This window comes from Musca autumnalis, unplaced genomic scaffold (assembly GCF_047663935.1).
Source record: "Musca autumnalis isolate F117 unplaced genomic scaffold, ASM4766393v1 scaffold_3, whole genome shotgun sequence".
Classification (NCBI taxonomy): Eukaryota; Metazoa; Arthropoda; class Insecta; order Diptera; family Muscidae; genus Musca; species Musca autumnalis.
This window is the reverse complement of record NW_027411866.1, coordinates 78359584-78372946: the sequence shown is the minus strand read 5'-3', so window position 1 is coordinate 78372946 and position 13363 is coordinate 78359584.

Genomic DNA, 13363 nt, shown 5'->3' with positions numbered 1-13363 from the left:
TGTAGCTACAAACGTCAAAATACCGCAAATCGGGGGGTACCGTTATATGGGGGCTATACCAAAACGTGGACCTATGTCCACAAGTTTTATTAAATAAGTTTAATGACACTTAAGAACCCTAAATGTCAAAATATAGCTAAGTCGGTCTGAAAATGTAGCTAAAACCGTCAAAATACCGTAAATCGGGGGGTACCGTTATATGGGGGCTATACCAAAACGTGGACCTATGTCCACAACTTTTGTTATATAAGTTTATTGACATTTAAGAACTCTAAATGTCAAATTATAGCTACATCGGTCTGAAAATGTAGCTAAAAACGTCAAAATACCGCAAATCGGGGGGTACCGTTATATGGGGGCTATACCAAAACGTGGACCTATGTCCACAACTTTTGTTATATATGTTTATTAATACTTAGGAACCCTAAATGTCAAATTATAGCTAAATCGGTCTAAAAATGTAGCTAAAAACGTCAAAATACCGCAAATCGGGGAGTACCGTTATATGGGGGCTATACCAAAACGTGGACCTATGTCCACAACTTTTGTTATATAAGTTTATTGACACTTGAGAACCCTAAATGTCAAATTATAGCCAAATCGGTCTGAAAATGTAGCTAAAAACGTCAAAATACCGTAAATCGGGGGGTACCGTTATATGGGGGCTATACCAAAACGTGGACCGATATAGCCCATCATCGAACTTGACCTGCCTGCAAACAAAAGACGCATTTTCCCAAAATTTCAGCGCCCTATCTCCATTTTTGTGGATGCTAGAGTGATTACCACAGACGGACGGACGGACGGACGGACGTGCTCAGATCGACTTAGAATTTTACCCTGATCAAGAATATATATACTTTATAGGGTCGCAAATGAGTATTTCAATGCGTTACAAACGGAAAAACAAACTTAATATACCCTCCATACTATGGTGGAGGGTATAAAAATACGTGAAATCTAGAGTAACCTTCATATTGGGAATATACCAAAATATGCTCAATATTTTCTTCGTGCAGCTTTTCTACCCATTGACAATCTGAAATGCAAAGTTAAGTCACTACAGTAGACTAATCGTTTAAAAGACTTCACATCGAACGGTATCGTGATACCTTCTAGTCCGCAATAAATCTTCCACGGGGCCTACATTAAAAACTGCATCTATACCCACAATTATCTCTATTATGATGATATATTCTTGCATACTTGGACCGGCTACCTGGACCATCAGATGTTGTTTGGCGGTTACCCCCTAATATTCGTTACCTCAGCAACCTAATATTTGTGTTCATCTATATTATTATATATGTGGGCGTTATGTACCGGAATGTATTCTTCAGGTCCGTGTCGGGATAGATAGTAACACCTGACCATGGTTTTGTTCCGATTCTCACAGTCTCATCCGCTATAGGTCGGTGAAATGCGACGGATGTTCAGGATTTGAGGGAGTACAGCAATAAGAATTATGTTGTATCGTGCTGCGCCAACAGTGAGTCTTAATCGGCGTCTCGAGATTATGTAACTCCTCTGAAATCAACCCAAAAACAGTTCTAGCTGCAGTCACTAACGCCGAGTAATACAACGTACGGTGCTTGAATCAAACGAGAAGTAGAGGCGGGCGAGATATCTATCTCGCTTTAGCTTGACTCCAGTAAGCCAGTGTCTGGTGGTTGCGATCAAGTGTGGAACCGCCAAGATAGAACTGTTGAATGTGTTTATCCCGCCGATTCGCAGCTGTATGCACCATCGCCTGACATCAGGTCACTATTCGAAGACGATAACCAGTTAGTCGAAAGAGATTTTAATGCGCATAATGAGATATGACATTCAAGTCTATGAAATGGCCAAAGAGGCATAGCGCTGACTGAGCAGATAGATAGCTTCACAATTTGCACCGTGAACGAGGACGCTCCCGCCTTGAATAGAGGACATACTATATTATTTGGCCTGACATATCAATCGTTTCACCTGGTCTGACGAATTCCATATGCTCATCATGGAAAGCTAATTGGCATGGATTGAGAGAATTCGCCCACCAACGCTTTAGAGAACTGCCCAATTCCTCTGATTTTCGGGTATCAGAGAGGAATTTCTGAGATATCATTACTGCTGCAGTCTCTTGCCATATCCCTGCTGGTCGAATAACTAAAATAAAACCTAATTTCTAAGCAGAGACGACGGGATATGCGAATGAGCGTGCTAAGCTTCGTCTTACGAACCTAGAGTCCGAATGCTGTCATTGGAAGTCAATAGAGCGTGCTGTAACATTGAGAACGGTAGTAGTAAATTGTGAACATCGAATCCATGGAAAAAGGATCGTCGGACTTCTGACATGTTTATAGAGGCGGTTGTGACTGATCCGAAGTGGTGTGCGGGTTATTTTAGACCAACATTTATAAAGCACCCCTGCAGCGATCCGTCGAAGGGGAGCGTTTTACGTCTTTTGCGAGAGAAGTCAGGAAGGAATTATCACAGTTTCATTCAGAAACAATAAGTTCAAATCTCGTAGATTGAGCCAAGGAGGCATAAATTCTCAGGAATTGTTCAACTTCAACCTTTTTGCAAATCCACGCCTTTCAGACGGCATTGAGATAATTACGCACGATCATGGTGTCAGGATCCACAGTTGATAACATTTGTGCCAGGCTAAATGTATTGTTCACTACGTGAACTTCGGAGGTGGAACTTCCACTGAATGGGCAGGCCGATAGGTCAACAATCATGGCCACTAATTACCCAAAATCTGTGGGGTCAAATTCAATAGCTTATGACAAGAAGTAAGAACACGGTCTTCAAATGCCTAGCCTGTGACATTTGAGGCACAGATATGTGGTTTATCAGCGTAAGGGATAAGCAAAGGAAGAATTTGCAGCCCTGAGAACTGCAGCAGGGTTGACCATTTACATGAGGAGATGGAGATCTTGCCGGAGGCTCGGCACAACAAGATGTTGTCGATGCAGTATCTGCCTGTGTGCTATAGACAAACACATATTACATGCATGTCAGAAAATATATTTATGAACTAGAGCATTGCCGAACAGACATTTGTCGCTGGTTACGAAGTTTTTCGGCAGTTCACACACACGAATTGGAATTTAGACAGCTGCACCGTCCCGAACGTAGTTGGGCCTAAACTTCTCTGGTTGGTCGTGACAGCTGACACACTTCAGCTGCGTTAGGATCGCATTCACACGATAGTTTTTTTATGGCATCTGCGACTGAATCAGTGTGAATTTTATTTAACCCTTGATAGGCTTGTAGATCAAAGGGTTCTCTCTTGTTACGTTGGACCTCTCTTTTTAGATCATGAAGATCCTTCCTGACCTGTCTGGGTGAGGGTCCTATCCATCAAATGGTGATAAGGTAACACCCGAGCAAGTACAGCAACAAAAACATGCCATTATGTTACTGTACTGGAAGAATCTTTGTTTCCTCAAGTAGATGGTCCACTGAAGACAAGTTACAGTTTTCGGGGCGGCATTCTTACAGGTTGCGCTTATTTTCGCGAACACAAGCGCAGTATAGCTTTCCACAGACAGACCTATCGCGTTATATGTGGTCAACAAGGTTTCTGTATCTACACTCCAAGTGCTGCCGACTAGGGACATAAGGACCCCGTTCCTACATCTCTGCTTGTCGCATATAGCGCGGACGACATGAACATGCTGTGGAATGTGACCCCTAGAATTTTGGGGTAGTTTGTGGTCGGAAATTCTGCTACCATCGACCTTGACATTGAACTCAGTACTCACTTCTGGCGTCCATGTGGTAAAAAAGAGGCCGTAGATTTAGTGGCGGATATTCCTCGCGTGGAAAAAGGTAGTACGATCAGTCAAGTAGAAGTCCAACCTTTCAGAAATGACATGAGGAAAATGACGTCTGTTTCACTCTACCGGGCTTGGACTTCTTATTCCTAAATTCCACGTACGACTGGCGTCCACACATATAATTGAATTTGCAACGTTTCTAACTTGGCCGGAAGGCATTCTACTCGATGTCCTCAAACAGCGTCGAGTGTTTGACAGTGTCAAATGATTTTGACAAGTCAAGGACCACCAACACTGTTCCATCACACGACTTGCTCTGGTTGAGTCCTCGCCTAATATGTGCGGAGATGGCGTGCAGCGCTGTTGTCGTGATGTGCTGATTGCAGAACCCATGTCGATGATTAGCAACTGAATAGCTATTTCTAGGGCTGGGGAGGATTAAAGCCTCAAGGGTCTTTGCTACGGGCGGTTCAAATTAGCTGACATATTTGCTTGGCTTCAGTAGTGGGACCCTGTCCTGCCCTTTTTTTTCCAGAATTCGAGTACGATATGGGTGGCTAACGACAGGTTGAGAACTTTGAGATACTAGACTCCCTGCACATCCAGATGTTTTAGCATTATCATGAATATTTCATCATGGCCCAACGCTTTGGATGATTTAGCGTTCCTGAAGACATTCGCAACATCATCCATTGTAAATTGTGGTGGTTTATCCTCAGCAGCAGCATGCTCGACAAACTGTCGATTGAAATAACTTGCGCACCTCTTCGGATCAGTTGCGTAACTTCGCCAAACGTGACAGAGGTCCTATCTTCCCTTGTTCCAGCGTTCGAGAGTGACTTAACCCACAATTTACTTATTCTAAGCTCGTCACTCTCATTTGCGAATTCCGTCTCCTCTGCTGGGAAATTTGGTCGCACTTTGGGTATACGACCATCAGGTATATGGCGAGCGGCTGCAGCAGCGATTATGTCTCGGAACGCCCTTTCTGCTACCCGAACATCAAAAGGCTTGGTCACATCTTTGAAGCCGCGATAAGTGAACTCTCTGAAACCAGGTAAATTAGTTTCCCCATGATTGCTGAAAGTTTGGCGTCAGAGGTGATGAAATCGGGCGATCTGCTGATGGAGACAATTATGGGAGATGGTCTGGATAACTGTGGCAGTCCCCTCTAATCCTGGTGGGTGCGTCCTCGTTCGCAGTGCAGAATGTGGAGCTATCTATTTGCTCTGCCAGATTTGTGCCTCTCTGGTCATTCCCTAGGTCTGAATGGCATAGCTCATAATGCGCATTGAAATCCCTTAGGACCAGCCGGTTTTCACGTCTCAACAGAGGTCTGATCTTAGGAGAATAACGCGGGGCACAGCTATTATTCGGTGGGATATACACATTCAACAGTTCCATCTCGGCGGTTCCATACTTCACAGCTACCCCCATACACTCAAAGTTTTGGTCCCTAGAGTCTAGCTCAGGCGAGATAGGTCTGTACTAGACAGACTGGTGCAGTAAGAGTGCAAGCCCACCACCCCCACTTCTCGTAAGATCCAAGCGAATAACGTTGTATCCATCACAACTCCGCAGACTGCAGTTGTTGTTCAGCTTCGTTTCCTGAATCGCCGCGACCATTATATTTCTTCGATTCATAAAATTCACAATCTCGCTGATATTGCCTCGAAGACCATCGCAGATAAACTGCAGGAATGTTACATTCTCAGGAACTGGAAATACAATACGCGGTGTTAACGATACTGCTGTTGGGGAGATTGCGGGGAGTTTCATAATCCGATGATGATGATGAAGACTGACTGGGGATCATGTTGGCGCAGCATGAAACAATATAAAACCTGTCGTAATACTCCCCCAGAAAGGTCAAGCCTGAACAGTTCCTGAAATACAACCATCCACGGCACCCGTTTCATCTCAGCGACACCGACCTATGGTGGATGAGACGCTGAAAAACGCTGCAAAACCATGGTCTGGGCTTACTTTCTATCCCGGCACGGACCAAAAGGCATTCCGGGATATGCTGCTCCAAAAATAAAAATAAAGACGAACACGAATAAGTAGTTGCTAAGGTGATGGCCCCTGGCCCAGAAGATGCAAGTTGTAGTTAATATTTGTTGGAAGATTTGTATCTCCATAGACATGTGGTGTCCCGCAAAAATACATGATTGCCTTATATAGAAATACATCCTGATCTTCTATTTAAAGTCTAGTCTTATCTGCTAAGATACACAAAGAATTTGATCAAATTTTATAAATAAACATTTGTTTGATCGAAAAATGCCCAAATAACCCCCCAACGGCGCCCGCGGCAAGGGCAAGTGTAAATGTGTGATTAATGAGTAGACAATGGCTAATAAAACGTGTGTTTGAAATCTACGGATGTTAAAAACCGGGAATAGCGTCAAGTACTTAATTTACTGTGATGATGACGATGATGATTATGTTTGTTGGTTATTGTTGAAATTTAATTCCATTTCTTAACTAGCGATGCGTCTGTGTGTGTACGAGGTTGGATTGGATACAAATACATACATGTTTGGTGTTGTTGTTCTTGTTGTTGTAGTTATTTTCTAAATAGTTGTATATTTTTATGGCACTTTTCTTCTTGGCTTAATAATAATTGTAAACGTTATTGTCATCGCCGGCGTAGCCATTAACGTCAGCGTCGTCGTCTTTGCCTTCGTCTTCTTCCATTTTCCGCTGTTGTGATTGTTTTCGTCTTGTGTGTTTTTGGTTTCGTTTCCATGAGTGGGGTGGAGTAGGGTGGTGGTGATGTTTCTTCGTGGTGTATTTATTTGTTTGTTCACAAATATGGAATTTTTGAATTTATGTCTGAATAATTGATATTGTGTGACTGTGCCTGCCTGCCTGGTGCTGCCGCTGCTATTGTTGTAAAGTACGAGTTAGCAAGCCAAACAGACACACACGCTCCCATACATACTAGCTGGCTGGATGGCTGGCATTCGTATAAGGTAGTAACTTGCTAAGTATAGTATGGTTGGTGTATACGACGTTGAAAAACGTCGTACGTAGTAAGTACGAGGTATATTTATTTGTCCACATATTGAAATCATATATGAATGTTTGTTTTGTCGTTGTTGTTGCTGCTGGATTTGTTTGTGTTTTATTATTTAGTTGTGTGTTTTTTATTTTTCATTTTTTAGAAAGCTCAATGAACGAATGTTAGTTAAGATACAATTTTTTATTTGAAATGTAATTTAAAATAGAGACTATAACGTTGTTGTTGCCTTGGCTGTTGTCGTTGTTTTCGTCGTAGTCGCCAAAGAAGAAGAAACCGTAAACATGTTATAAAACTTTTTGTAAAACTGTACTACGACGGACGACGAACATAGTTTCTGATACCTTCTTTTCTTCTGTTTGCTGATTATTATTTCGTATGAATTGTGTATGAAATTGGAGAAGGTTGTTTCGCACAGATAATAAATAGATCAACGCCAAAACAGTGGTGCAAATAGAGCGCCGAGCACCAAGGATATGTAAATGGGTAAATGGTAAAATTGTATAGATTTGTCAAATGATTTATCATCATTGTGTTGTACATGGCGAATATGAATGATGGTATTTTTCATTTACAGTGGATAGACATTGTGCTCTGAAACATTGTAGAATACCAGCATGCATATCTATTAAAACATACAGTGAACGTTAAAATAAACTTTATAACTAGCATTAATTTTTAAATTCGTCGTTTGTACCTTTAGACCTCAGATAGAAGAACGGCACTAAGTCAGCTAGGTCGACATTTAAAGTTTCACATACAAATTCATCGACGCACAATGGTTCAAGAAATGATTTTTCTGGGATTCGATAGTAAATAGATTTAAACTATGGAAACCAAAAAAATTAGGTCAAAATATTGGAAAGTGTGGACGTGGGGGCTCCAAAGACGAACATTTTCCCATTTTTAGGAAATACGTAATTTGTGCAAATTTCTGGAGAAAGAAGTAGCTATTTCACGAAACTATAACAGATATTGTGTTCATTGTTTTTTGTAAGGTAGGTAGGATTGTGGCCTTTAAAAATTGTTTTAAAAAATTATCGTAGCGTTTACACAACATCAGCTATTTTATTTTTCCTCAGGTACTAAATTTTAAGAGGGTTCGCGTTTTTTATTTGGGATGACTACTTCTATTTTGCTTTTCAAAATAGTCTGGCTTAATCCCATATTTCGTGTTTTAAAATTTTATTAGAGAGTGTTTCTTTGGACACGTATCTATTTGAGGGAGCAATTGACACTTGGGTATAAAAAGTTTCTTGTTGAAAAACAAGAAACAAGGGAACAGATGAGGATCGTATTGGAAAGTTAAATAATGCCGACAAATCGTTCTGTTCGATTTAAAGTTTATTATTAGAATGAAATGAAAAATTAGACATACAATTTTCATATAAAGTCAAATAGAATTCAAAACTATAATGATGAAATTTAACAAGTGAATGTACTCAATACTCCTCCTCATTCACTTTAAATTACATTTATCTCGCATTTTCATATGTTTGGGCGCTGTAAGTGGTTTTGTTAATATATCAGCAACCATGTCCTCCGTTGGACAGTATGCGCATGTTATTATTCCTTTCTTGACTAAGTCCTTTATAAATTTGTATTTTGTATCCATATGTTTAGTTCGAAAAGAAAATTTGTCATCATTTACTAGTCGCAAACAGCTTTGATTGTCATTGTAAATTAAGGTTGGTTCATTAATAGGATGATATACTTCTTCCAATAATTGCCTCAACCACTTTGCTTCTTTAGCAGCTTCTGACAATGAAATATATTCAGCTTCGCATGTTGACGATGCCACAATTGATTGTTTCTGGCAAGACCATCCGATTGTACCGCCGTTATAAAAATAAATTCTACCACTATTGGACTTCCTATCAGTTCTTTCTTCAGCCCAGTTTGCATCAGCATATCCAACTAGGCCTTGGTCATTTCCTTCATTACTTAAATTAAGCCTAAGTTGTGAAGTGGACTTGAGATATTTCAAAACTCTTTTAGCTTGTGACCAATCCTCCATTGTAGGTTGGGAAACCTTTTGAGCCAACATATTCACTGCAGCTGAAATATCTGGCCGCGTATTAATGGATATATACAACAGGTGTCCAATCAACTTTCGATATTTCGTATTTGACTCAAGAAGTGTTGATTCTCCTGATTTCCCGTAACTAACGTCCATTGGCGTTTTTATATTCTTCGAATCTTGCATACCATATTCAATTAAAATTTTTCCTATATACGACGATTGACAGAGTAGAAAATTTCCTTTGAGATCCTTGGTTATTTCTATCCCAAGATAATGTTTAATTTCTCCCAAATTAACGATTGTAAAATTCTTTGACAAAGTGTTACTAATGTAGTTCATTTGTGTCGATGAATTGCATGCCACAATGATATCATCGACATAAACAAGAATATAACTCAATTTTCCAGAAATATTGCCATAGTAGAAACATAAATCGTTTACACATTGGTTAAACCCCATTTTTTCAAGTGCTTCGTGTAAAACCATATTCCAAGATTTAGCAGCCTGCTTTAGTCCATAAATACTTTTCTTCAATAGACAAACCAGTCCATCATTATCTTGAAATCCTGGAGGTTGCTTCATATAAATTGTTTCAGAGATCTTACCATTCAAAAATGCAGTCTTTACATCAAAATGATTCACTATCATTCCTTCTTTTCCAGCAATTGACAACAGAATTCGGAACGAAGTGTGTGTTGCAACAGGTGCAAAAACTTCGTCGTAATCTACGCCGAATTTTTGAGAAAATCCTTGAGCGACAAGTAGAGCTTTAAATCGATTTATTTGACCATTAACATCACGTTTCACTTTAAAAACCCATTTACTTCCGATTGCTGTTCTTTCTGGCGGAAGTGTAACAAGTTCCCATGTCTTATTAACCTGGTGCGATTCTATTTCATCTTGCATAGCTTCCAAGCATTGAACACTTTCGGTACTATTGATTGCTTCTTCATATGACTTCGGTTCTTTAATTTCATTCATTATACATATTTCCTCAATAAGTCTTTTCGGCGCAGAACCTTTATTTGTCCTTTTTGATGTTCTAGTACCTCTTTGTTGCTGGGAAATATCTGAGTAGTTGCTTTCTTCAACTGGAATATCGTTTGAATTTTCTTCCATAAAATTGTCTTCAGATAAATTATTACCGTTATCACCTGGAATATTGATTGCATTTGACTGTACCGGATTTTCCTCTGTAATCTCCTCCTCAATCAATGATTCCATTATCCTTGGATGCAAGGAAATTGAAACATCACTATCATCGTTCTTTATAAAATCTGTAAATATCACATCACGACTAATAATGACTTTCTTTGTATTTTCATCATAGCAGCGAAAAGCCTTGGACTTCTCATCATAACCAAGGAAAATCATCTCAGTTGCTTTTCTGTCTAGCTTACGACGCTTTTCAGCCGGAATATGAACAAAACATTTTGATCCAAAAATATGAAAATTATCCACACTTGGTTTTGTATCGTACCATAGTTCGTATGGCGTAGCGTTAGTTGATCTTGATAAAACTCTATTTTGTATAAAATTTGCTGTTGCAACTGCTTCTCCCCAAAATGTGTGTGGTAAATTCGCCTCTGTTAACATACACCTTGCCATTTCTATCAAGGTCCTGTTCTTTCGTTCTGTCTTTCCATTCTGTTGTGGGGAATATGGGGCAGTCAATTGGATCTCAATACCTTCTAACTTGAGAAAATCTGCGAATGCTTTTCCAGTGTACTCTCCACCTCTATCAGATCGAATTTTCTTTGGAATCTGACCAAATTTAGTGCGACACAACGTTACAAAATCTTTAAATGTCTGTAAAACTTCCGACTTTTGTGATCTTATTACAGTAAACCCAGAGAAATCATCTATAAATGTTACCACGAATCTTTTTCCAGATGGTGTAGTGGTTTGCATTGGTCCGCATACGTCACTATGGATCAATTCCAATGGGGCTAAAGATTTCGTTGTTGATTGCTTTGGAAATGGCAATCGAGTCATTTTACCTTTAACGCAAGTTTCACAAATTTCCTTTATTCCACAATCCACTATATTTAATTTCTCAACCATTTTTTCTTTAGACATTTTTCTAATTGCTTCTGGATCACGATGTCCAAGCTTTCGATGCCATTGGTGGATGCAGTTTTCCTTGTGTTGCAATACCGCATTGACAAAATCGGGCTGTCGCAAAATATACATTTCACCGTCGATATCTGCCATTCCGATATTTTTATTTCCAAAATTTATGCAGCAATTTTTATCTTTAAATGATGCTTTGTAGCCTGATTTTGTTAGCTGCCTTACTGAGAGAATATTACCAACCAAACAAGGTGCATATAGTACCTCTCTCAACTTTATTGTATGTTGATTACCTAAAGCATCGCTTGTAATAATCTCACCTTCACCAATACCTTCAATAGCAACAGTTTGGTCATTTGCTAATTCGATCGTGCTTTTGTAATTCTCATTAAGATTCTTGAAAAATTGTCTTTCACTGACTGCATGACGAGTTGCTCCTGAATCCACAAGCCAGCAAAACTTCTTATTCTTGCCAAATGTGAATAAAAAATCTTCTCCCTTGTCTAGTTCGCTTCCCTTTTCCTCGATGGAGTTAACTTTATGTGTATTCTTACCAGAGTTTTGCTTACTTTTCCAATTTTTATACTTGATGCAATTCCTCTGTCCTGTCTTCATGCAAAAATAACACGTACTGTTGTTTCCAGCTATTGCTTTCAAAACTAAATCGTTTCCTTCGTGTGTGTGTTGCTTTCTTTCATATTCTGCAATAACTCGTTGTTGAACTAATGCGAATGTAACCTCTTCTTCCTTTCGAGATTCTAGAGATGCAATTAACGTATCATATCCTTCCGGAAGACTGCTTAAAAGCATGGCAGCACTCCATTTATCAGACAGGCTTTCTTCACCGACGTCCCGTAGTTTGGTAAATAAATCATTCATTGAATTTATGTGGCTAATTGCGTTACCTCCTTCTTGAAGTTTCAAGCTACATATAGATCTCATTAAAAATACCTTGTTCGTGAGCGTGTTTTTCTCATGATAGTCTTTAAGAGCATTCCAGGTAGCTTTAGCCGTCTTCGCACTTCGTATGTGCCCCAACTGGTCGTCCATAACGAGCAATCCAATTGTTCCTCTTGCTTCATCGTCCTTTGAATCCCATGCGTCAATTTCCGACTGATTAGCAATTTCATTATTAGTAGTTCTTTTCGGTTCAGGACGAGTTCCTTCGATTACGTGTTTCCATAAATTGTTCTTTCGTAATAACAGCTCCATCTTGAATTTCCAATTCGCGTAATTTTCATTATTGAGCTTTGCAAATTTTGGCTTTGTATCCGACATTTTCCAAATTTCTCGTTTCTTTATTTGTATTCCTTATTCCGTTCGAATTGTCCTTGATTTTCTTTTAATAATGTTAATATTCTTAAATTTCCTTATTCTTCTCGAGCTCCTTTACTTATACTGATTTCCTTTGATTCTCCTTGAATTTATTTATTTCTTGAAAATAGCTTTAATCCTTTGATTTTTCCTTATTGTATCCTTATTTCCTTATTGTATCCTTGTGAAGGCCCATAACCTATTGGATATTTAAATAATGCCGACAAATCGTTCTGTTCGATTTAAAGTTTATTATTAGAATGAAATGAAAAATTAGACATACAATTTTCATATAAAGTCAAATAGAATTCAAAACTATAATGATGAAATTTAACAAGTGAATGTACTCAATAGATCGGTGGCGAGATCCGGTCTTACCCCTTGGTAAACATCGCAAATTTGTCCACTAATAAATTGAGGTTGTTTTAATATAATATTAAAACAACGACTATGGGATTAAGCCTGACAATTTTTTAAAGCAAAGTTGAATTCGTCGTCCCAAATAAAAAACGCCAACCCTCCTAAAAATTCTAATTTTTAACTTTGACCTTGAATTTTGAATCGAATTTCATCGGAATGATTATTGTGTTACCTGTCGAACAAAACAAAATGTATGAAAATATCTTTATCCGTTAAAAAATTAGAGATTTTTGACCAGGAAAAAAAAACTATTCTGAACCAAGCAATCGGAGAAAATTATTTCAAGTTGAAGAAAAACTTTTATAGAAAATTTTTCTTCAGTCTGTCTAGAATATTCGAACCTATAATTTGTTCTTCCTTTCAATTATAAAATTGTTCTATACATTGTCCTATTTTTGCATCAATAAATCGGAGATTCAGTAGGTTATGGGCTACTCAAAAGAATCCCATGGAATACCGCAGTTTAACGGCTCGGGATTCGATGACTGGCAATTTCGAGTAAAGTTGCACATGGGCAATATGCATGGTAGAACAAATATAAGGTAAAGTTAATACTACAACAAATACAACTCGAACAACAACCACAAAGGAATTTGTTTTTGTTTGTAAACCTTAGTGTCAACGTAAATGTAAACAAAACAAGGAAATGTCTATAAATTATTGGAATTTAAACAAGTAAAAAAGCATTAAGTTCGGCCGGGCCGAACTTTTCATACCCTCCACCATAAAATATTCATTCTT